The following is a 24,414-nucleotide window of genomic DNA, read 5'->3' on the forward strand; positions in this document are numbered from 1 at the left end:
AGACAGCCGTCACTGCTACCCTGAACACCTCCGCAGCAAGGCAGCAGCTTGGTAGCACTGCACTGCCAAAGCCTTTTGGCTCTATCCACAGTGATGAGCTTAAATCCAAAATGCACTCTGTGCACTCCCCACTCCAGTTTAATCTTTACAGCTTCTTGCTTTAAATCCAGACTTTCCTAAACTGCCATGCTGACCCCAGAGTCAGCGACCTCGTTGGAAATCATTTTCAGGAAAAGTTCAGCAAATATTGAGAACCAAATATACTAATCTTCCTACAACAGCTCAAGCATCCTAATCCTGCAGTGGGTTAATCTGGGTGTCTTCAGTGCCAGGGATTAGCCCTTCTGTACTGCTAGAAGGGATGGGATTTGACTGGGTGCAGTAGGATGGGCACACAGCGAAGAGGATCTGTGTTAGCAATCCCCTTTGGGTACTTTAAGAAGGAAAATCATCTGCTTTTTATTGTTGCAGAACAAAACAGATCCACCCTTTGGCAGCAGGGGATCTCAGTAGGCTTGAGGGAGTAAGAACAGTAACAGGAATCCACTGTCTACTTATTTTCAAACAGATTTTAAGACAGATGCCATGCTAAAATTCATTGTCTGACCTCCATCAAATCTTTTGCTTGAACTCCAGTTTAAGAATGTTGCTGTAAACATTCAAGTAACTCAAAACTAACCCCTGACCCATTCTTGTGAGAGAAGAAAAAATGATGCGCTACTGTCTTTAAGCTAAACTTCATGAGACAAACAACAGAAAATATTTTCCCCAGATGTTTTCACTTACTGGCTAAGTGTTGGTAAGTTTGCCTACTTCAAGGCCAGCCCAAGAGTCTGCAGCAGCGTCTGGCATGCAGTGTCTACAGCATCAGACTGGGAGTGCAGCAGCATGCAGCACTTTCTGGAGCTGGCAGGCAGAGCACAGGTATGAGAAATTTGCCTGTGTGACGCTCCTCTTGAAACAGTCCAGCTGTGAAGAGAATGAAAAACAGCAAAATAAAGCAGGGATGAACAAGGACACACTTATAATGCTGGATATCTTCCTTTTATGAAGTTTTTTATTTCGTTCAATCACATGGCTGCTCGCTGGATCCCCCACCCCCATGTCCTCTATGTCACACACATGCAACCAACCATTCAATATTTTGCTTGGCCAGCGTCACTTCTGGACCCCTTGCTGATTTTAAGAACAAAATGCAGACATGTTAGCCTCCTGGTTAGCTCTGCCTTCACCACTGCCTTAACTGAATGCTTCACAAGCATTTAATTATTCCTTTTTTCCACAGCTCCACGACAAAGAGCATAAGGCACCCATGAAGCAAGTCCTTTGCACTAGCAGCAGCACGACAAATATATACCCAGTGATGGCTTACAGGCACTGCAGAGCCCATTTGCTATCCCAGCATGGTCAGGAGCAAGGAGGGATGGGATAGTAAGAGAGAAAACACACCCGGACTGCAGTTTTGTGTTGTTTAAACTTCTCTGCCTTCGTTTTATAGCTGCAGCATCCAGGTCATCAAGAACCTCTCATTTGGAAAGCCTGCTTTGTCACTCTGGTGGCCTGATTTTTCTTATAGCATTTTTGTCGCACTTTATATGCTTCAACTCTGTAGTGTCAATGATAATCAGCAGCTTTCAATGCATCTCCCAATCAGGCAACAGGCATCTTAAGCTGAGCATCTAGAAAATGAGGAGCACAGCAAACATTTTGATTGAAGCAGTTTTCCTTCCAAGAGGGCAGCGTGAAGCTTGAACAGACAACCTCAAATTGCAGCAGTTGAGTGTCTGACTTTGGCATTAATATTCCTTTCAAATAGCAATTTTGCAAACTAATTATCTAGTGTTTTTTTTTTTTTTTAAAGGCAACTGAAATATATATATATAAAATTCTATCACATGGATATATACCACCTCCTACGTGAATCATTAGCAGAACTGGAACATTTAGTTCCACCACCACAGGAAATTAATGTAATAAAAATTCATTGAAAGACCTTATAGACAGGAAAGGCAATTTTTATTTACAATAAGTAAATAAAACCAGTAAGTTGTTTCTACCCAATCCCACCTTTCCATGAACATACTCACTTGCACTGAGCTGTGTGCACCTAAGAGGTCTGGACAGGATCGCTTGTGTGCAGCAAGAAGCATATGGGGCAACACATTTGTGCCCTCACTGCATTTCTCGATCTTCTGACTGGTAACTACAAACTTATTTTTTGATGCATCTTTTGAACCTTTCAACAGCGGATACTGTGATCTTGAGCCACACCATCTCGCCTCACCCTTCTACGGTTTCAGGTAAAGTTCTTGGGTGGTGTTATCCTTATCTGGGTATTTCGTGGCTCCAGCATTGCTCCTCCTCACTTTTGTCACCTTACCTCTAAGGCTTCAGTTTGTCCTTTGTCATCTGGTTATTTGTGTGAAACACGAATGGGGTGCTCTGTAGCAATTAATACATGCCACTCCTCTAATCCTTCATCTGCTGTTTTTCTTCACTCATGCATATCTATTCACACCCCTATTAGCATTTCTGTCAAAAAAACTTTACATGAGGCAGGTATTAACCATGTGAGATCCTAGCAGAGCTAAGGCAAGTTGAAAGCTGTTCACTTTCTGTTTAGCAGGACAGGAGATAAAAGCCTTGTCCACAAACAACAGCTTTTGGCTGGCCATACAGAATTACGGAGGGAGAAAAATTCTGCATACTGTAGCAAATTTTAGACAGCAGTCCCTCTGAACAGTTTTCTTATTTACATGCTATCATGCAATTTCAATCCATCCTTCTCACATCCCTCATCCTTGCTTGTGCATCCACTCCCCCATCTCACTTATCATTCCACACAATCGTCCCATTCGTTTCCTCTTAAGGAAAACACCATTTCCTAAGTCTGTTTCTACCAGCCTCTACCCTCTCCTCTCCCAGAACAAGAATGTGAATGGGGACTTTCACAGCTTGTAACTTCACAGAATTATCCGGCAGCTTTTCACAAAGGCTAAAAGAAGAACACATCCTTTGCTCCAGGTTGATCTCTCAGCCAAATTTCCAGGCTGCGTTTTAGAACATGAAAGTGTTAAAATAATAAAGCAGCTATTTCAGTCAGAAATTTAAGACATCGGTTTCCCCCCAAACTTTGTCAAAACCAGACCTTTTGTACTATTGCTTCTCAGAAAAAGAACTGAGCCTGAGGTGAACAAGCAATGATGGAAAATGGCAGCAACAAGGGAAAACTGCAATCAAAGAAGAAAGTTTGGGTAAGTCAGGAGTGAAGAAACAGAGCTCTAGCAGGAAGCGCAGGGCAGCCTTAACTAAAGACAACATTGTTATTTTTGCCTACAGTTAATGAATTTATTAATGAAGACACATATATGCACACCCACATATCCATGTCCTCAGAGAGCACTTTGCAGCCTTTCCAGGGTCACACAATAGCCTGTTTTTCTCATTCAAATTCGAGATCAAGCTTGCCCATGGAAAGCCAGCTGTACACAGGGGCTCTACATCTCAGGGGAGGTGAAGTCCAGCTTCTCACAGAAGGTTTTTCAGCCTGCAAAGGTCCCCAGCCCCACCACACATCACTTGAGACCTGCCCACTCCTGCAGGCAGAGATGAGGTACTGACTTGGAGTACCTCCATTTTGGAGGAGAGGTGCCTTAGAATAGGCTTGTCCTTCAGAGGGACTGGAATTTCCTCCTCAGTAACACTGGAGAATGTCTACAGAACAGGCTCCAGAACCGACTGCAGCAAGACCAGCGATCTTCTGAAAACTCGTAACATACTGATGACTACTGAGCTCCCATGGTGTCAGAAAACACAAGTCACTTGCTCTTTAAGCACTCTGCAACTTGGCAAGGCAGCAGCAAGCCTGCAACATCAGCTTCTCTCTATACTTTTGCACTGAAGACCAGATCTATGTTGTCTTTGTCCAAATACCCTTTAGGGTTACCGTGATGTTACTTTTTGCAACTCAATCTTCAAAGCAGTGCCTGCCCTTCCTCCTTTTCTTCCTCCCTACTAATTAATTTTTTAGTGAAACTTATGGTGTTAGCAGTTTTGATCAGGCCTCGTTTATTTTGTTGAGGCTTGTCTACAGTCAAACTCCACAGTGCCATCACTGGAAGCTTGCTCTCACACCTGGGAAGCCAGCTGAGCTGCCAGCTCTCTGGATAATACAACAACGTCCTCTTCTTCCTTCGTTACAGCTTCCAAACATCTTCTGGCTCAACATGCCATCAGCACACGGCTTTGGTAGTCTCACAGCCTAAGCCATAATACTGGCTTGTAATACTGGCCACGTATCATACAGGCTGGCCATTCAGTCCTGGCACCTCTTTCATCAGCTTTAGGAGCTCAGACTTCCATACAAGTTTAGACATATCATGACTTATTTTGTTTCAAAGCCTGTGGAAACGATGGAGTCAAGTCCTGTCAACCTACATGGGTTCATTCTCACCTATTATATATTAAACAGAGACAGAAAGGTTATTACTGCAAAAGTTTATTTACAGGCTGCATAATCTGTCAGCGTACCACGTGGCCCCACAAAACTCCCATGTAAAAACACCAGCAGATCTAAAACCCACTTTGAAAACTACCAGTAAGCAATTGAGAATCGTAGAGAACAGAATCAGGGTTAGTATTAATTATGAAAAGGAGTTGCTCTGACCACAGATGTTGTCTCTAAGAGATCTCACCAACAACGTGAGAAGGAGAACACATGACTTTCCACCTTTAAATTTAGGAAATGCACACTGAAAAGTGTAAAGCCAACAGTTTTTTTTTTTTTCCTGCAGTGTAAAATAGTCTGCACCTGACGTGCTGGACAGCTTTTCTTTCTTCTTAAGTGGATTTGAACCATTACAAGGCCAGTGCTTTCTTTCCAGCTTACCGTATTCATCCTTTGCAGTAAATACAGATCAGAATTAGCTGCTACAGTAATAAAACAAAGCAGTAACAACTACATTCATCATTCATTATGATGAAAGGTATGTCTATCATGGTTGGATTACATTATATCAATGTAGGCTATAAATCACCTCTGATTTTATTCACCATAAAGAGAGAGCTTGCCCAGTCAGAGAAAGCTATTGAGCCAGAGCAACGCTCTCGAGCCATGTAAGCGTTTTCCAAGAACACATTTCTCCACTTGGCAGGATTCATATGAAAGGAGAGCCCTGGGTGATATGGCACGGCAATGAAAACCTTCTTTTGCAACATACTGTACAAGAGAAAATGGAAGCGTTTGAAGGAAGAGAATTTCAGTTTTGCTGGAGGAATAGGCCTCTCTAATTATGATTGTTTCACAAAACCCTTAATATTAAGAGTCATTACATTATGGGTTCACACCCTATGTACACCAAACTGAACAAGCTCCATTTCCAAAGGCTGTTCACCTGCCAGATACATCTTTTATCCCTCAAACTCTACAGTCAGCCAACAGAAAAGGAAGTTAATATTTAAACACAAACATAATCCCTCAAAACTCCAGCAGAACACTACTACCTACGCTGTCCTGACCACCAGCAGGAGAACAGCCAGAGATGCCAGCATACCTCTGAAGGTACTGATGGCTTACTGAGATCCTGCAGTATGTAGACTCCTGGATACACAGCACAAAAATAGCCCTGTTACATTTCTATCCTTTCAACTATCAATGGAAGTCAAGTCTATGCTCAAAATGGCACTAGCCTTGTAAAAGAAAGAGCTTGGAGAAGAACTCAGGTTACACCATAAGGATGACTGCTAAGCTAGGGTCCTCCAGCTGTAAGACTGAAGGATCTTCGTACCTTGGACAGAGGTAGAGTTTGTCACTAAAAAAAAAAAATAAATCATGACAGTCATGAACAACAAGACTTCATCATCAATTGATAGCTTCTCTGAAACATCTCTGTGAATTTTATCTCATTCAGAGAACTCCAGAAAAAAAAAAAAAAAACAGACTTGAAAACTATTTCTGAGAACAGAATAGGAATACAGGCATTAAAAACCCATGGGCTTGATATTCCTCAGCCGACTGGAAGGAATTGTACTAACAGACAGTGAACATTGGAACTACCATAGGAACCCTGTTGTAAGCCATAGGGAGTCTCAACAGGCCTCGGACAGATGGTGGAATGATAGATGTCTCTATCTTCTTCTTAGGAGAACATAAATCAGTTTATAAGCTTAAATCTAGACTTGTTCCTCAGAGAAAAATGTTAAATGAGGTTGCTTCAGAGACAAATACATGCATGAAAAAGATGTATATACATATAACAGGAGGAACCTCTGTTGGAAAACCCTGGAGGAGATAGTTACCTGAGGGACGAGAACTGGAAGAGCAGCAAGAACTTTTGCCTACCTCAGAGAGCAAGGGAGACCCCAGCACAAGCAGCACCTTCAACCACTGGCACAACCCCACAGAACCTGAGCAGAGCTGGGTGCTGGTAGCAGAGCTCACCAGCAGCCCCAGACAGAGCAAATCATAGAATCATAGAATATCCCGAGTTGGAAGGGACCCATAAGGATCAAGTCCAACTCCTGGCACCGCGCAGGTCTGCCCAAAGTTCAGACCATGTGACTAAGCGCACAGTCCAATTGCTTCTTAAATTCAGACAGGGTTGGTGCAGTGACTACGTCCCTGGGGAGCCTGTTCCAGTGTGCGACCACCCTCTCGGTGAAGAACCTCTTCCTGATGTCCAGCCTAAACCTCCCCCACCTCAGCTTAACACCGTTCCCGCAGGTCCTATCACTGTTGTTTACAGTGAATAGGTCCCCTGCCTCTCCACTCCCCTTCGCAAGGAAGTTGTAGACCGCGATGAGGTCCCCCCTCAGCCTCCTCTTCTCCAGGCTGAACAGGCCCAGTGACCTCAGCCGCTCCTCATATGTCTTCTCCTCTAGGCCCTTCACCATCTTTGTTGCCCTCCTCTGGACACTCTCCAACAGTTGCATGTCCTTTTTGTACTGTGGTGCCCAGAACTGCACACAGTACTCGAGGTGGGGCCACACCAGCGCAGAGTAGAGCGGGACAGTCACCTCCCTCAACCAACTAGCGATGCCGAGCTTGATGCACCCCAGGACACGGTTGGCCCTCCTGGCTGCCAGGGCACACTGCTGGCTCATATTCAACTTGCTGTCAACCACAACCCCCAGATCCCTCTCTGTGGGGCGGCTCTCCAGCGTCTCATCGTCCAGTCTGTACGTATAGCCAGGGTTGCCCTGTCCCAGGTGCAGGACCCAGCACTTGCTTTTGTTAAACTTCATGCGGTTGGTGATCGCCCAGCTCTCCAAAGGGGTTGACCAAGCCCAAAGTTCATCCAGGAGCTACAATCAGTAAAGCAAGGGGGGTATAAATAAACAACATCTACCCCAAGGGCCAACCCAGGCAACAAAACTAAAGACAAAGCCACCTGTGAGGTAGCCCAAGGCTGAGCTTAAATAGGGCTGCTGGGCAGGAGGTGTGGGTGGAGGCCCCGGGTGAGGCTGCTCAGAGCAATTAGGGCCTGCGGGTGTGCTGGGAGCCTCTCGGTGGGTTTTCTGCTGAAGCACCAGAGCTGCAGCAGGCCCAAACCGAGATGCTGGAGGATGGGCTGGGTTGTATTCTTTAAGCTGCTGTAACTGGGGAGGTTTCTTCTAATTACAAACAACAAGGCTACACAGAGGTCAAGCATGGCCCTTGCTGTCCTCTCTCGGTGCCTGAGCTGTGTCAGTGAGGACAACTGACTGCTCCTTTGTTCTTTTTTTTTTCTGTCTGTCGCGACTGTCAGGAGTTATAAACATCAGTACTACAGTTTTTGGTGTCGGTGCCAAAAGGCAAAGCATTTGGAAGCTGTGCCTCCTCCTCCCTTCTGATTTAAAATGCTGCATCCAAAAAGGAGAGGTTTTTTTTCTTTATGCCACGTAGAGCTCAGTGCATACTGAAAAAGAAGAAATCATGGACTTAAATGCTCTGTCTCTTGAAAGGCTGTTTAAAGTGGTGCTTGATGGGTATAAAATGCCTTTTCTGCCTGAGCTGCAGCAGGGAAGACCTCCAGCTTATTCCTCACCAGTGCCTGAAGACGTTTTCTCCTTCTATTTTTTTTTTCCCTCTTATTTCTTTCACCCGCCTCCCTTTCACAGCACTTCTTTTTGTATCCCCTTTCCCAACAGCAAGGAAAAATCCCTCCCTTACATAATGTTTTTTTTCACAGAGCTCCAAGGCAGCTTCCCTCTCAGAAAAACAAAACAAAACAAAAACAAACAAACAAAAAACCAAGCAGGACATTCACTGAAAAGGACTCGGAAGGTCGAGTTTGTGTCTTCACTTCCAGGCTTGGGATGCCCTCGACACCCGGCCAAACTGCTCATCCTGAGAAGAGTTAATAAGGAAAATGCCAGTAGGTGGTGTCCAAGAATAGCTTCTGGATTCTGCAGTGCCAGTGAAACCTGTGCTGCACCAAGGAGCGCTCTGTACTGCTGCTGGCATCTGCTCTGCATGGTGGATGTGGACATGAGGGAGCTGTGGCAGCATCTCCATTTACAGCTGCTGCTTCCCTCCAGTCTTCAGGCTGTTTCCAGACGCTTTTTCACAAATAAGCACCTTTATTGGACGTTATTCCTAAAGCACCTCCCTTTTGAGATTCCTCCTTGACAGAAGGTAGCTGGGGTCGGATCAGGCTACCACTGCAACAAGGAGCCAGAGTCTCCATGTGCACGTCTCCTGGCACAGGGATCCACGTGGCGCACCTCCCTGTGCACGTGGCTCGGAGTGGCTGGCAGCAGCCCACAGGAAGGAGTTAATCAGATCAAAGCAAGGGAAGCCACAGCACAGCCCAAGTAAAGACTGTGGCTGTGCAAGCAGGGCCAACACCAGAGCTGGGCACTGGAATTCAGTCATTAGGACTATCCCTGGCAGGTTTCTGGGTATGGTCTGGGAAGTAGCAGAAGCCAGAGAGAGCTCCCAGGAGGCAGCGTGGAGGCAGCCACCACCTTTTGACAGCAGAAGAGTTTAATATTCTGCACACAAGCTCTTCTCTGCCAGCTGGCATCAGCACCAAAGAAGGGTCCCCGGTGTGATTAACTTACCAGTAAAGATGTGGTCTCAGAGAAGTTTCTTTCTAACCTGGGTCTCAGCTCCAGACCTCCTCTGTCTTTTTTTCTAACTTGCTACAGACAGCCAATTCCCCATTTTTATACCATGTCTCCTAAGGACATCTGCCTGTCCTCCATGGCAGCACATGCATATTTTGTGCCCTAGTGTTACTGTGCTCCTGCCAGTCCCTTTCTCCCATCCTGTGTTTCTCCCATGGAAGCCTTTGGGGCAGAGGCTCCCTGCTCCTTCCACAGAACAGTGCCTGGCACACTGGAGCCCCATCCTCACTTGCCCTTAAGCTTTAGTGGGGTAAAAAAGATGACTACGTTGTCCTACAGTGAGCTGAGCAAATGATAAACTGGTCATCAGCTTGTGTCTGGAAACAAAACCTATGGTTGATATTTACTCTGCCATCAGTCACCCCTTACCACAGTTGTAACTACTTCATTCTCAGCAAAAGCAGGTAGTGACCAGGGTGTGAGCAGCAAACTACCTGCTGACTGTGCTAAAACTTGTTATTTCAGCCAGGGGTAGAAATACCTTCCTGTTTTGAAAGCCTCACTTTGCTGCAACGTGATTAGCCGTCAGTAAACGCTAGAAAAATCTCATCCTGAGAATTTTAACTTGATTTGCTTCCTAGAGGTAGATAAATGACTGCAGACATATGCTACTGCGCTCAGGGAAACACAGGGAGAGGAGTCTATCTGCTGCAAAAGCTCAAGGTTACATTTTGACCCCAAACAGGAAAAGGATGTCACTTATGTGGCAATGAATTCTCCTGATTTGCTGAGACAATTTCTATCACAACTATACAAAAAAAAGATGGTAAGTAAGATGGGTGGAGAGACCTCCAGAGAGCCTGTGGAGATGCCAGGAGCACCTTGATTTCCAGAGCTTTTATGTTAGCTGGTAGTGCATCGGAAGGAGACAGGTCAGTGTAGCTCTGCACCCAGGCTGTGTAGGCACTGAGAAAACACAGAGTTTGAATATACCTGGCCCGGAGTCAGTGAGAGGGATGAAAAAAGTATCTTTTCCTCCGCCTTGACACCATTTATTCAGAACAGAACATGTGAAGGCCATCCTTCTCTGTTGTCAGCCTTTTGAGAGAACAACAGCTAAACGCTGCCTTTGAAGAATCAGTACCTTGCTTATCTCATCTCTGCACCTCTTCCTACAGCCTCTTCTTTCAGGCGCGTGGCGCTGCTTCCAGGAATGAGGAGTCAGTCTGCGCAGGTCTCAGTGGCCGCAAGTGCTGTGTAGTGGGTTTACGTGGCAAGGTTTTGGTAGCCGGGGGGCAATCGGGGTGGGTTCTGCGAGAAGAATCCAGAAGCTGCCCCATGTTAGGGAAGGGCCTTGCCGCTGGCCGGGGCTGGGCCAATAAGCGATATTGTTTGCGCCTCTGTGAGAGCAGACTGAAGAAAGGCAAAACAAAAAACCTGCTGCGGAACAGCAGCTGGGAGAGAGAGAGGAGTGAGAGACAGCCTTGCAGACGCCAAGGTCAGTGAAGAAGGAGGGGGAGAGGTGCTCCAGGTGCCGGAGCAGAAGTCCCCTGCGGCCTGTGGTGAGGCCCGTGGTGAAGCAGGCTGTCCCCCTGCTGCCTGTGGCGTACCACGGTGGAGCGGGGTTCCACGCTGCAGAGCACGGTGGAGCAGGGGCAGAGAGTGACCAAGAAGGAGCGGTGGAGCCAAAGTGCTACAGAGCAGCTGGACAGGTGGTACTGTGCCAGCAGTCGTTTCCTGCAAGCAAACTTCAGTGTTAACACAAGGACAAAGTATGAGGAACAAACTGGTGTCTAGCACATACCGTGTGCGAGTTCCCAGTGCCAGTCCAGGCTCATTAAATGCTAGACAAAAGGCTACAGGTGTATCTCAGAGCTACCTCAGCTGGGCATGGGGCTGTCTCAGTATTTTTAGGGCTAACCGAGCTTTGTCCCACTGGGACTTTTTGTCTCGTTAATCCCACCGCGGTTGCTACCTAACAGAGATGGCACCAGGATCCAGTGACTAAGGTACAAAGAGGAGTTGGGAAAACTGGTTTGTGTTCCCATCTCTGCTCCTGATTTGCTGTATATCCATGAGCAGTTAATTAAGTTCAGTATGCCTAAGCTTTCCCCACTTTAGAACTGTGATAATTACATTTATCTCTCTTTGTGAAGAACAAGGGCTTGGAGACATTTGGATAAAAGCCCTCAAAGAGCCAAGTGTTGTTATAGTTAGTTATAATAAAAATCATGGCCCTCCCTGAATTTATACAAGTTGTCCTGTTCCAGTGACTGTTTCATAGACAAGGCAGAAAAACCAGGAGGGTAATTACGGAGTGACTCCATACTCTGCTGCAGGCTTCTAGCATTGCATTTATTTAGGTAAACCCAGCTCACCTACAGCCTCCTAGTTCCTTTGCTCAGGTTCTAAGGGAGCTGTCGGTATTGCAATGATATGAGTGTCACTGCAAAGCAACTATGTTTTTGTCACAGTGTGCTGTGATTAAAAAGCGCCAGAATAGCTTTTAATTTCTGAAATAACAGTGCAAAGTACTAAGTTACAGGGAATTCTGGTATTGCATAAATGATGTTTTTCAGAACAAGGAAAAAAACATAACATACTGCTCTTCAAAGGTGTTTAGCCCCCTGATTTCTCCTTAGGTGCATAAATTTCGAGTGAGAGCTCTACAAAGCAAATAGTTCAAGTAATACTGATGTTTACGGTGATGAGCCACTCTAAGTTTCATGACAGACTTCACTTACAGGGCCAGTAGGGAAATTTTACCCCTTACACTACGTATGAGCTTGTTTCACAGACTGCAAGGACCATGCTTAATTTTCTATGTAAGTAATGGTCCCGAGGGCTTAAAGTTTGAGGCAGAACTCACTGCTTTTGCTGCTAATAGATATTAAAATGTGAGCAAGCTATAACCTCTATATCAACAACAATACTTGCACCTACACTAATAAATTAAACAATGCTGAGGAACAATCCTGGCCCCTGGGAACAGATCTGTACTGTTTTATTCAGTAGAAGTGCCTGGTCTGGTTTGGCCCAGGCCAGCCAGCAGTCTCCAAGGCCAAGCCTTGGCAAACTGTAGGAGTTAGTACTGAGCACAGGCCTTTCCCAGAGTATTGCATGTCCCTGCTCTGCATTGAAAGCTTAGGGAGGTTTGCAGCATGGACAAAAAACAAACAAATAGACAGACAAAAACACTGGGGCAACAGGACGGGTCCTGCAGACCTCAAAAGCTGTGTTGTGTTTTTGGACACAAATAAAGGAGATACATAGCAGAAAGGGTTAATTGTACAGGTCAGATGTGTCTTGCTCCAGAAACAGGGAGCAACTTAAAAGCTCCAAAGGAAGAAGAGGGAAGTGTCTGCATTTGCAAATGATGTGTGTGAGTCTCTGTGGGTGTGAGTGTATACATGCACATGCAGGGGAAAAAACCTTCCAAGAAAATCACAGAATATCCACCACCAGATTACAAGGAAAAGAGATGCCAAGATCTTTGAATTAATTATTCTCAGTGAATCATTCTTACAGTTAAAAGCCATACCAGCATTTCCAGAAAAACTTTCAGTTCTGTATACGTAAACAAATGTAAAGAAAACAAACAAACAGCCAAGAAAATTTGAAGATAAAAGACTTGAGATAATAAGATTAAAGATGTTAATTGGAACCATTTGCAGAAGCTGCACCTCTACAGACTTTGACATTCGTAGCTGAGTTGTTACAAAATACTTTAGCTCCGACCTGATGGCTTCAGTCAGTTTAAGCCTAGAGACCAGAAATATTCTTGCCAGAACCCATTCAGTTGTGCAGACTCTAACTCAGGAAAGCACAGAGGTACATGTTTAGGTGACTCTGTGTTTTACTTTTTTTGCAGGTATTTAACTGCTTTGGGTCTAGGTTTAAATACATAATTAGAGGCAAGTACCTGTGTAAGTACTTTGAACTTGGGCAGGGATTCCCAAACTGTTTCCCCCCAGCTTACTTTCCAGTTCACTTCATTCCTCACCAAGGACACTAACATCTCCTTTCCCACCCCTGCTTCTTATCAAGACCTCAATCTCCTCTGTGTGCAAAAGATCACAGAATGTCATATTTGCTCCTCATTTGTAGACAGTGATTTTGAAGTTTTGAACTAGTAAGCTTTCCAAAATAGATGAATAGCCTGAAGAATAGGTGGGAAGAAGCAGGGCAGAAAATTTATGACTTGTTTATTTTACTTTACACCCTAGATTTACAGCTGATAAACACTATTGTCCTTACTATGGCTGAATGAATAGCTTTACCTGAGAAGGTAACCAATGGATTAAAGCACTTGATCTTAATTATCCCACAGTTCTAAGTGTTATTCAGGTGGTGACAGAAAATGCCTATCAGTTTTAAGCCTCTGTTTTCCCGGAAACCGCATTGCAAGTGTGTCTACAAGACAAGCACACTCACAGGACAGGCAATGAACATATCAGGGCATTGCTCAGCATGTCAGAGTGATTCTTCCTACTAAAAGCAATCCTGATTTTCTACTTTCCTACTGCTATTGCAATGCTGGCTCTGTAAAAGATTGTCAGCCAGAATAATAAGCCAAGAAGCACATTAAATCACTAAGATTTTCTCTAACAAGTTTTTATTCAGACCCACTCCAAATGTTGACAGAGATTAAAGATTCTTTGAAAAGAGTTCACAGCTTCAGATATGGCCAAAGCAGACGAGGGGAAAAGGAAAAGTGTGTGCAATAATAGACATGGGCTAATGCATTTCAAGAAAAACATTTCAGCCTGAGAAGTTGCTACTAAGATCGTTGGCTGCCAGAGGGGCAAGGTGCCAAAACGCTTCTGAAATGCAACTGCGGTTGTCGATGACCAGTAAGAAAATATCTTGCATGTCAGTGCAAACCTCTGTTATCCCAAGACAAAACAAAGAGGGAATGCAAATGAAAGCCTTGTGTAGCTAGCTGGAAGATGAACCCTCATTCCCTGACCCTGGATGCAACCTGGTGAAGCGTGAGACAGAAATGCACTCATTCTCGAACTTAAAAATAGCAAAAATCCTGTGCTTGAGTTCTTCTGAAACTGTTGCAACAAAACCAAAACTCTGGCTGAGTTACATAAGACTCTGCTGTGTCAGACCAGCTTCAGATGAAGCAGGACATGCCAGTGCCTCTGGCTGGGATGCCAGGGGTTTAAATACCGGCTCTGCCGCTGACATCCTGGGCAACCTTGTTCAAGTCATGATGTCAGCTGGTAGATCTGCTTCAAGGCTGTGAAATTAAGCCGAGTGCTTCCTGTCCCCCACCCCTTTTCCTGCCTATGTGGACTCTACGCCTCCCTGAGCAGAGCTACTCTCCTACCATATGTGTATGTACAGTGCTAAGCACAGAGGGAGAGGGACAGGCTGAAATAAAATCCCCACTAGAGAATGCTAATTGGTTGTGTTGGTTTGTGTTTTTTTTTTCCCTCCCTTGGTTTCACGTTTTTCCCTCGTACTTTCCACACTGCCTTAGCCTTGAAGACATCTTCTGTAACTGGAGCCCACATCAGCCCACACTGATGCTTTGTCCAAAGGGGAAAGGAATCACATACCTACCAAGACAGAGTTTTTCTGGCTTTCCTGACACATTTTCTGCTTGCCATCTGTTTACAGGAAAATGTCTTCAGGGCAGAAGCCTTCTGTGTTGCCGGTTATATTGTGCATTCTGTTGGTATCTATCAAACAATAAAGTTGTTTTTAATTAAGACAGGCTGAGCAGGGACTGGTGCCTTATACCTCCAGTGGGCACTGTGCCCAGGTGAGTGGGAGGTGAGACTGGCAGTCTGGAGACATCCTGAGGATCTCAGGGGTCAAATGGGGAATTTATCTAACCTATACTGGAAGTTTATACTGTGACAGAGCTCCTCCCCAGTGCTCCTTTTACACTCGGCAGAAACAGATTTTTCCAGTGCCTGGTTCTCATCCCCTCCTAAATAGGTGTTGAAAATACCCGAGGCTCTTGACTTTGTAGCAATTTCTACCTTTATGAAGGGAGTCTCCATTATCGACCTGTTGGTGCCTGAGCTGGACAGATGAGATGAGATATCCTGAGATGAGTCTGACTCTGATTCACTTGACCCCTTACAGCTGCTATTTCTGCGTTGGTATGGCAATGGTAACAATAAATTTGAACTGGGGGCCTGTGAATGAAAAACAGTGCCAGGGTGGTTTTATTTACAGTTATATTCAATTACAGCACCAGCTTTCCCAAAATATAAAGAAAATACATGCTCTTTTCAGCATAATTTATACTGGTTCCCAGAACCACACAAACACAAGCATTTTTATGCCAGTATAACCACATATACCTCTGCTATGCAAGGACTTTAACATGTAAACATCACAGAAGTGTCATTAAAGATAACTCTTTCCCTGTGTAGCACTGTTCTACAAAGCATTTCCAAAGGAGCTGCACCCTAGGCAAACAGGACAAGATATACATCCCTATCAGACCACATGGAAGAAACACGCACCAATATTTTGCTGACACTTTCATGCTGTAGAAAGCCTGCCAGGTTAGGAAGTGGATTTACACATTAAAAAAAGAAAAAAAAAAAAAAGCTATCCAGCTATTCTCTGGCACAACACTGAGCAGATCAATGTGATAGAGCTGCTCTGATGGAAAGAAAAGCTTAGTGCAGCACCACCGTTATTGTATATTGACCCAGAGTCCACGGGGTCAGCCCATTTAACTAGTCTGCTGCTTTCAAAACGGGTTTTGGTGTGTCACATCATGGGGCATTTCTGCCTTTGGAAAGCCCTGATGGATTGACTGAATTGTTTTTCGCAAGGATGCTGATATCACCGCAGCCACTGAAACAAGGGAAAGGAAACAGGGCCATTCCAGGACCAGACACTCTCACAGGACACCAACTTGCTATTTAGGTCACAGACTCTGGGAAAATGTGGCAACCTTGGCTTTGAAGGGGAAATGGAAAGATCAGCTCTCCAGCAGAAGGTTTGGTCAGTAAATGCCCTTGCCCTCCAGCACAGCTAGGTTAAAAGGCACAGTGTTTCCTTAGGAATGGGGCATGCCAGTAAGGAGTGGCTGGTGACCTCGATATTTAACTAACTATTAAATACAATCATTGCAAAACAGGGCGAAAACATCACTTTTTGACACGGATGGCTCTGGGAAGAATGTTGTACTGCTCGGGACATTCAAGTTGCTCGTGGAAAGCCCTCTTCAGTTGAACATAATGCTGGGAGCTGCCCGCCAGAACTGAAACTGCAGGAGGAAGCCACAGAGAAAAGATGGGGAGATTAGGAAAAGGGAGTGATGTGGGGAAGCTGGAAGGAGCTGGAAGAGACTTGGAGGAGGTAACAGCTGGAAAGTCTGCTTTATTTATTCAGTGGACAAACAAAGCAGCTGCTCCATCAATAACAATTACTCACCTTTGACGCTCAAGTCCCAGATTGGCAAAGGGCTCAGGTGTGGTAACAGCAACTCCCACATGTCCCTACAAGGTGCCTGGCTCCAGAAGTGGAATTCCCAAACCCCATCTACACCTCCAATATGAGCCACTGGCAGAAGCAGTCACTCAAAAAATTTGGTTTGGTGCATCAACCAAGGGGACAAGGACACACATCAAAGGCAAAGGAGACATGGAAGTGCCATCTTCACCCTAACAGAGATCAAGACAGTGTCTCCTTTCAAAGCACCCACATCAGCTGGAGAGAGGGAAGTATTCCCCAACTCGTCTTGACACCAGGCCACTGGGCAGCAAGGAATGTGAAGTCCATGAATCAGAAAGATGTGGCACCATGAGTACATAGCCCAGTAGAAGGATATTCTCCTGGTAAAGAGTGAAGAAGAGGGACCTTCAAGCAGTTGTCCCTTCTCCACCGCCATTTGTGATGATCATTCCACGATTCTAGTATTTGTGTATTTTTTCAAAATAGCTGGCTTTGAACAACGGTCTGTAAAGCCTTGCAAGTCTGAGGAACATACTGGTAACCTGCAAAAAGACTCGGTGTTAAGAGAAGAATATTAGCGAGGCACTTGGGGTTGTAAAACCTTAAGTAGCCAATCACTAGAACAGAAGTCATTGCTAATGAGTGGGGGTTTTCTCCTCCAGTTAAAACACCTCTTCAGGGGTAACCAGACACATAGGGAACGCACCCACTGCAGTGCTTAGTGGAAGTGTCACTCGTAGCACACAGGAGGAGAAAAAAAATCTGTTTAGCAAACTTACTTTCACTTGCAAAATCTGTGTTGAGGTCCTGTAATTTACAGTCTTTGGCTCTTTTGAAAACAGTTTCCCAGTGCTTGGAGAGATGGCATGTGAGAGGTAGGAGACCCAGTTTCTACACCACTGGCTCAGAGTTTTTTGCTTGGAAAATGGGCCTCGGTTTTCCTATCTGGAAAACTGAAGTACTACCAGGTCTTTGAGGTCTACCCATAAACAATGCCTCTGGGCCCTGTAACAACAAAAATATGAAGAGATGTTCTAATAACAGAGATGCTAAACAGTATTATCATAGGTTGCATGATACAGTGTGCCGTGATATTTAAAATATAAAGAAAGAAAGTCTGTTCAGTTGATGTATTACATCTGAGATTAGTAATCTGAGCCGCAAATGTATTCAGGTCTGCTGGTAGACACCACAGAGGAGACACATAAAGTAAAGAACCTGCAGGCTTTCTAGTAACATTAATCTGCATTTATATAGCACATTTCACTTGACAGTCTTGAAAAGTTTATTATTAAAACTCTCACAACACTCCTGTGGGCTAAGAACACAACGCAGCCTCTCTTTAATTGATGGGTAACTTGGACTTCATCAAGAAAAAAGGAGTTGAAGGTCAAAGAGGGTGAATGACAAAGCTAGACAACCTCCCCCTACTACCCATCTTTTGTAGCAGTCATCTGAAGAAGCAGAAAGCAGACAGGGGTGCACTGTTAATCAGAAGGTTACACTGCAAGCCATCTCAAAGCAGTTATCATGAACTGCTTAGAGATGGATAATCCCTCAAATTATGTCTACCTTTCATAGGCAGACCCCTCTGTGAAAAACACCGCGAGATCTTCAGGTAACTGATGGCCACATTGCTCCATGAAACTCCATGCACAGAAGACCAGCGGCATCCATGTCCTACTTGTAATGGGCCCATCAAAACTGAGAAAACCAATCTCATATCAGCAGGCTTCAATTTACTGACAAGGGAGATGAGCAGCCACCTAAAGTGTTTTCAGAGCTCACAAGTCAGGAAGGCTTGAAAGTCACTACTTCAGAATTTCCCACCAAAATGCTCATTCAACCTCTCCCTCTCTGGGTTACGAGATGTGACAGGACCGTGCCTCGAGGCAGCATGGCTGCAGGCATAAAAGAAGTCTTCTCACCAGGAGGTAGGATTCATCACACGAATGACTTAAATGAGTCTGACTTCACAGAGAGTCTCTGAGGGCTCGAAGAAGATGCGTTTCGCATTGGAAGTCCAATTTGGAGGCATTTTGTTTCTTCCCTTGAAAAGCATTTTCTAGTAAGACGGAATAACAGTGGCTATGGAATCAACACAACGAACATCCTCGCTCTACCACCTTTTATCTTTCAGAACTCTTTAGAGAAAACATATTTAAAACCGTAGATCTACCACATAAAAATGCTGTCTGACCACACAGTTCCATAAGGTAAAATGTCCCCTGCACTGCAATGCCCAGATATATGCCTGCGTGCCCGTGCGTGGGTGTGTGCGTGCAGACACGTGTTAGTTGTGACTCACTGGCTCACGGTGATCACGCCTGACAGAAAGGCACAAAAATTCTCAAGTACCTAAAACTTTTGGCAAAACAGACAACCAAGCTGGGAAGCCAGACTCCATCAGTGCCCTTGGTGATGGAAAGGCCACAGTGGCACCTCAGGATTGCACCATCAAAGGGCAACATCAGAGAACCCCCGGCCTACTCTTAAGACACAGAACAGCAGGAAACCAGGCTTCACTGGCTCCACGGCTTGTGGCATGATTTGCTGCTCTCCCTGCAGTGTCACTGTGCCTTCATTGCACCTGGGACCTGAGCCGTCCTGATTAAGCGAGGACAGGTTTGTTCTCCTGTGTGCCCTCCTCTCTGCCTGCAGTACAGGCTCGGGAGACTCTCGCCCCGCTTTGCCACTGACCTGCTAAGCCAGCCACTTTCCCTCTCAGCACCTCTGCTTCCTCATCTTTGAAATGAGAATTATGACCTCTGTAAGGCACTTTGATGTCCACAGATTAAGTGCTCTGTGGCACACATACATCTTCTCTCTATTTTAAATGCCAGGTAATATATTGTCATGCTTTTTTTTTCTTTTGTTTATTCACCTTTATTATTAAAAATGGAAATCAATGAACAACATCAAAAAAATAAAAAAAAACACAACACTTTGGATCAGCCTCCTCTTGTGAAGATAATTATGGGAGAGAAAGCAATTTTGAAACAATGGATGGCAAAATGCAACGCTTAGAAAGTACAGAGCATGGTGTATTTGTCCAAGGCTACCACTGAAATCTACCCTGCAGTTCGCTGTTGCAATATTCCTTGTTCTCTTCCATTTTCTAAGTCATGTACGAAACTTGCTTCCAAAATAAATTATTTAACTTCTAACTGCTGCAATGCACAGCAGGACGCCTGTCAGAGCAAAGTGTTACTAATGGAGGATACCTCACATGATCCAAAAGAGAAGATGAGTTCAGACCGCAACAATGCCTTGGTGAGAATACAGCTCCTGAAGCTGATGTGCAAAGGCAGCGAAACCCTTACTCGATCGGCCACCCAGAGACACTGCAAAGCGGCGCTGCTCCAAAGCAGAGTGTCCGTCTGTCCGTGCCTCCACAGGAATGGCCTCACAGAATCACAGAATCAGAATCACAGAATCAGAATCACAGAATCGTCTAGGTTGGAAGAGACCTCCAAGATCACCTAGTCCAACCTCTGCCCTAACACTAACAAGTCCTCCACTAAACCATATCACTAAGCTCAACATCTAAACATCTCTTAAAGACCTCCAGGGATGGTGACTCCACCACCTCCCTGGGCAGCCCATTCCAATGCCTAACAACCCTTTCAGTAAAGAAGTACTTCCTAACATCCAACCTAAACCTCCCCTGGCGCAACTTTCGCCCATTCCCCCTCGTCCTGTCACCAGGCACGTGGGAGAACAGACCAACCCCTACCTCGCTACAGCCTCCTTTAAGGTACCTGTAGAGAGCGATAAGGTAGCCCCTGAGCCTCCTCTTCTCCAGGCTGAACAAGCCCAGCTCCCTCAGCCGCTCCTCGTACGACTTGTTCTCCAGACCCCTCACCAGCTTCGTTGCCCTTCTCTGGACTCTCTCGAGCACCTCCATGTCCTTCTTGTAGCCTCGTTTCCTGCCTGGGCAGATGTGTCAGCTGAACCGGGGTTGTTCGAAGGCGCTGTTGGAGGATGGACAGTCATCAGTCTTGTGTATGTATTCATTCAGTGCTTCAGATGTGGGACTCAGGTGCTAACTGCTCCTAAGGAGCCAAAACCAGTACCCTGGTTTGGACCACGCAGTTATACCCAGCAAATCCATGAGGGCACTGCATTGCCCAATGTAACTGAGTGCTGGATTTGCTTTGCTTAACATTTCAGCTGCTGGGGCTGGCAGTTAAAATGTAAAGATTCCAGGTTTCATTTGCAGAAAGCATCGTAAAAACAGGAATAAGAAGATGGGTCTTTTAACTTATAAATTAAGAATATTTTCTGGGGAGCTTCTAAAAATAGCAAACAGCCCCCACCCAGTCCTGCAGACCGTGCAAAATAACAGGAAGCCTATTCTAGATAGAGCAGTCACTAAAATTTTAAAATGTACATAGAAAGACCTCTTGACATGCTGATACTTATGGGTAAAAGCCCTTTAGCAGTCTTTTTCTGCATCCTCTGGCAGATGTGATGCACACAGGATGCATAATGCATCATGACCATGAACCCCCTCCCATTTAAATTCATGAAGTTGGCCTGAAAATCACAACATTTTTGAATACATATATAACAGTCCTTTTTCCCACTAGATTTCAGCTCTTCAGAAAGTAGCCACATTCTCAAATTGCTCTCCATGTTCGAAAGCTATAAATTGCCTCTTAAAAAAAAAGAAATGCATGAATAATACAAAACATTTCTGAAATGACAAAGAACTCAAAACTGAAACTAAAAGAAAAAAAGAGCCAACGTCATGAGATTCCTGATATAATTGTTGTCCACTGATAAAACAAAGGAAGCCCCAAATAAGACACAGTAGGGAAGACGAGCCTCCGAGCCATAAAAACACAGTCTGCCCCTGGGGATGCCTCCAGCTCCTGCCACAACTTTGCAGTTTGTGCCGTGCACTTGGACATTTATTCCCTGTGGAAGGGACAGGAAGAGATGAAAAATCCTGAACACGAACAACCTTCAACCCGCAACCAATGTCTTATCTGACATAGTTTTATGTACATACCCTTGGTTCCCAGTGCAGACTCCAGTAAACAACCTGCAAGACAAATATTGCTGATAGACGCACGCTCTGCACCGGGCGTGCAGCAGTTGTGTGAGATCAAACAACTCACTCAGGCCAATCTCCTTAAACACCGGTCTACTCGATCTGTTACTGAGAGCCCCAGAAAAATGAGTTCCCCACTGGACTCGTGCACAGTAAGAGTCTTGAAACCCTTAGGGCAAGACAGACCAGAATAAATCAGGAAGCAACAAGATGCAAGGAAGCCACTTTAAATAAATGTCAAGTTTGAACTTGAAGCTGTGAAATGATCTGTATAAACGTCAGACACTACAGAAAGCCTTTGTAAGAGGGGGTGCCGCTCCTGGTCCTGGGTTCCCTCCTCCATCGATGAGGATGCAACAGCATTAACTTGTGAAAACGCACAGGCACGTTGAACACCCTCCCTGCACTGTCCGTACTGCTAACTGTCACCTCTGTTTCCCGTGGGTGGGTGTGGGAGGGCAGGACCGTGAATATTTCTGCAGGTACGTGGTACCTTGCACTTTAGTCTCAGTACACAGTGCCAAGGGAATCTTCTTCTTGGGGCTCTTTGAAGCCACCTGGCAAGAGAAGTCCACGTCTCTGACTTGGTTCTTCAGCCCATTGCTGAATTCCACGAAGCCCTACACGACGCCAGCACTACCCTCTCCAAACCTCTGCCTTGGGCCCCTGTGCAGGGCAACTTTACATGAGGTCGGGTCTGCTCTCCTAGACCTTTGTCCAATGATTTGCAGCGGCAAAGCCACCAAGGTCTAAGAAAATAAGGCGGCTGTCTATCAGCACTGCAATAATTCTGAAAGGAGAAACTCCTCCGAACTATTTTGCACTTGGCTCCAGCCACTGAATCAAACTTATTGCCACACTTTATCATATTATTCAACTCTTTCAGTCTTACAAGAACGAGGACTTCAGTGCCATACCACCCAGAAACCAAAGGAAGCTTCCACGAAACCAGCAAACACCTCCCATCTTCTCACCAACGTCATTAAAAAAGCAAAACAAACCAGAGAGGTTGTACAAGTCAGCCTATAAACCCAGGTGTGAGGAGAGCAGTGTCAGTGGTAATGGGGCAAGAAAGGCAGGGTAATTATACCACACCAAAATTGCGATCGTGCTGCATTCCTTCTCGGTGAAGGCCAGCTAAGAATTAGATACACCTCTTTAAATCATCAAAGGGAGTGGCTGCAAGATACAAGGTGCTGGGATTAAGATGAAGTTCTGGGTTTGCCAGTTCTCAGCAATGGCTTTGGTGGCTGGGATGGGCACATCATTAACTGTTCCCAAATGGTGTTCACACCGTGCCACTTCTTTTTAATCTTTATACAATTCTCAGTATTTCAGGAGTCCCGGGCTCCACCAAGCAAACAGCTGTAGAAGCCCAGAATTGGATGGCAGTACCTATCCACAAGGGGTTTTGTACTTGGCCAACCAGTCAAGTTCAGAGACTTAGATGTTGGCATCATTTCAGTGGAGCGCAAATATTTATCATGTTGCACCAGCTTCCACCACCAGACCTACAAGCTCAGGCCCTCAAGCATGAAACCTCAAGACCTTCCCCAGTGAGAAGGTTGGTGCAAATATTAAATAGAGCCCATTTTGTGCAGATGATTTAACAGGACTGCACGGGTGAGGGAACAGATTTGGCTCAGATCTCTCCTTTTTGAGAAGAATGAGTGCAGTAGCTTAGATGGTGGCACACACCCCATGGCCCTTTGCAGAGGAAAACCTGTGGGTAAAGTGGGTTTCAAGGAAGCTCCCCCATGGATGGGAGGCACAGTGCTGCCCAGAAATGTAGCCCTACACCCTGACCGCTGATCTATGCAGAGGTAGGCAGTCCTCTTCTGCTGGAGAACACCTCCCTAGAAGAAACCACAGGAGCAGCCATCACATAGGCAGGACAGTGGCACAAGGGGGCAAAGCTGCTCTGGCTGCCTTGCCTTGTCTGTGGTGCAAACAGGATTTTCAATGTCTTCCTGGGCTGGTATAGGGTGAGAAGAGAACATTGCATAGAAGCAGAAATGCACAGACCAGTCCTAAAAACATGGGAACATCCTCCCCCATCACAGCTTCATACCACAGGTTGTTCCAGCCACTCCTTCCAAGGCCAACAGAACAAACGTTGCATTTGTGCTAGTTTTTGGAAAACACGCCAAAGAAGACAAACACAAGGCAAAGCAGCTGGCCAAATGGCCAAGTCTTGCTATTTAATTATTCCAAAATGAGAAAGTTCAATTAAAAACAGCTACAAAACAGAGACATAATAATGACCTCTCTCCTCACAGGAACTCAAGCTTTGGCACAAAGTACTGGCTGGCCTGATTTTATGTCCAATAAATTTAATCTTATTCAATAAAGCAGCTCCCTGTGCAACAGAGGAAAAGATGATGTGTTATGAAAAGAGCTCTCTGGGCATCGTGTAGCACTGTACCACCAAATAAAAATGCAAAACCTTAGTGTGATTTCTCTTCTCTCTCAGGCCAGCATAAAAAAGCACAACGCGTCTGGCATCAGCATCGGTGAGGGCAGAGGTGAGCAGCGCACCAGAGCTGAACGAACCATCAGACTACCTCCAGATCCTCTTTGTGGTGAACTTGTGAGGGCACTCAGCTCACCGCTCGGAAGCCGACCACTTCCAGTGTGCAATGGTTTCATGTTACTGAGCTGTTTATGGATTGTCTCCTGGCAGTATTCGAGGAAGGTGCTTTTCCATGTGGTGAGGGCTGACACCCAATGTTTTGGCATGATGAAAACAGTCCGGTGGTTTTTCAAGACCAAGACCTGTGCCACAGTGATCCCCACTGCCTTTGTGCCCAATTGTACTGGTAAAGCTGAAGACATGGCTTCTGTACGTGACTTCTAGCAGAGCTATATGCACT

At 45.4% G+C, this 24,414-nt stretch overlaps 1 protein-coding gene and 1 long non-coding RNA gene across 3 annotated transcripts in view; one reads left to right on the forward strand and one right to left on the reverse strand.

Annotated features, from left to right (window-relative positions):
- The window catches only part of LOC308192682 (uncharacterized protein), a 71,216-nt gene that overhangs the window by 16,641 nt on the left and 30,161 nt on the right, over positions 1-24,414 (reverse strand). The window contains exon 3 of one of the 2 annotated variants that reach the window (XM_080586533.1): positions 787-969. The gene's annotated coding sequence lies outside the window, so the exon portion shown is untranslated. Of the gene's footprint in view, positions 1-786; positions 970-24,414 lie in introns of those variants that run through there. The other variant, XM_080586534.1, reaches the window with a different exon arrangement.
- Positions 6,079-9,384, forward strand: LOC308193572. The gene is made up of 2 exons (XR_013949785.1): positions 6,079-7,506; positions 8,169-9,384. It is a non-coding gene; the product is annotated as an uncharacterized lncRNA (long non-coding RNA).

This window comes from Anser brachyrhynchus (genome assembly GCF_964034855.1).
Source record: "Anser brachyrhynchus genome assembly, chromosome: 3".
Taxonomy (NCBI): Eukaryota; Metazoa; Chordata; class Aves; order Anseriformes; family Anatidae; genus Anser; species Anser brachyrhynchus.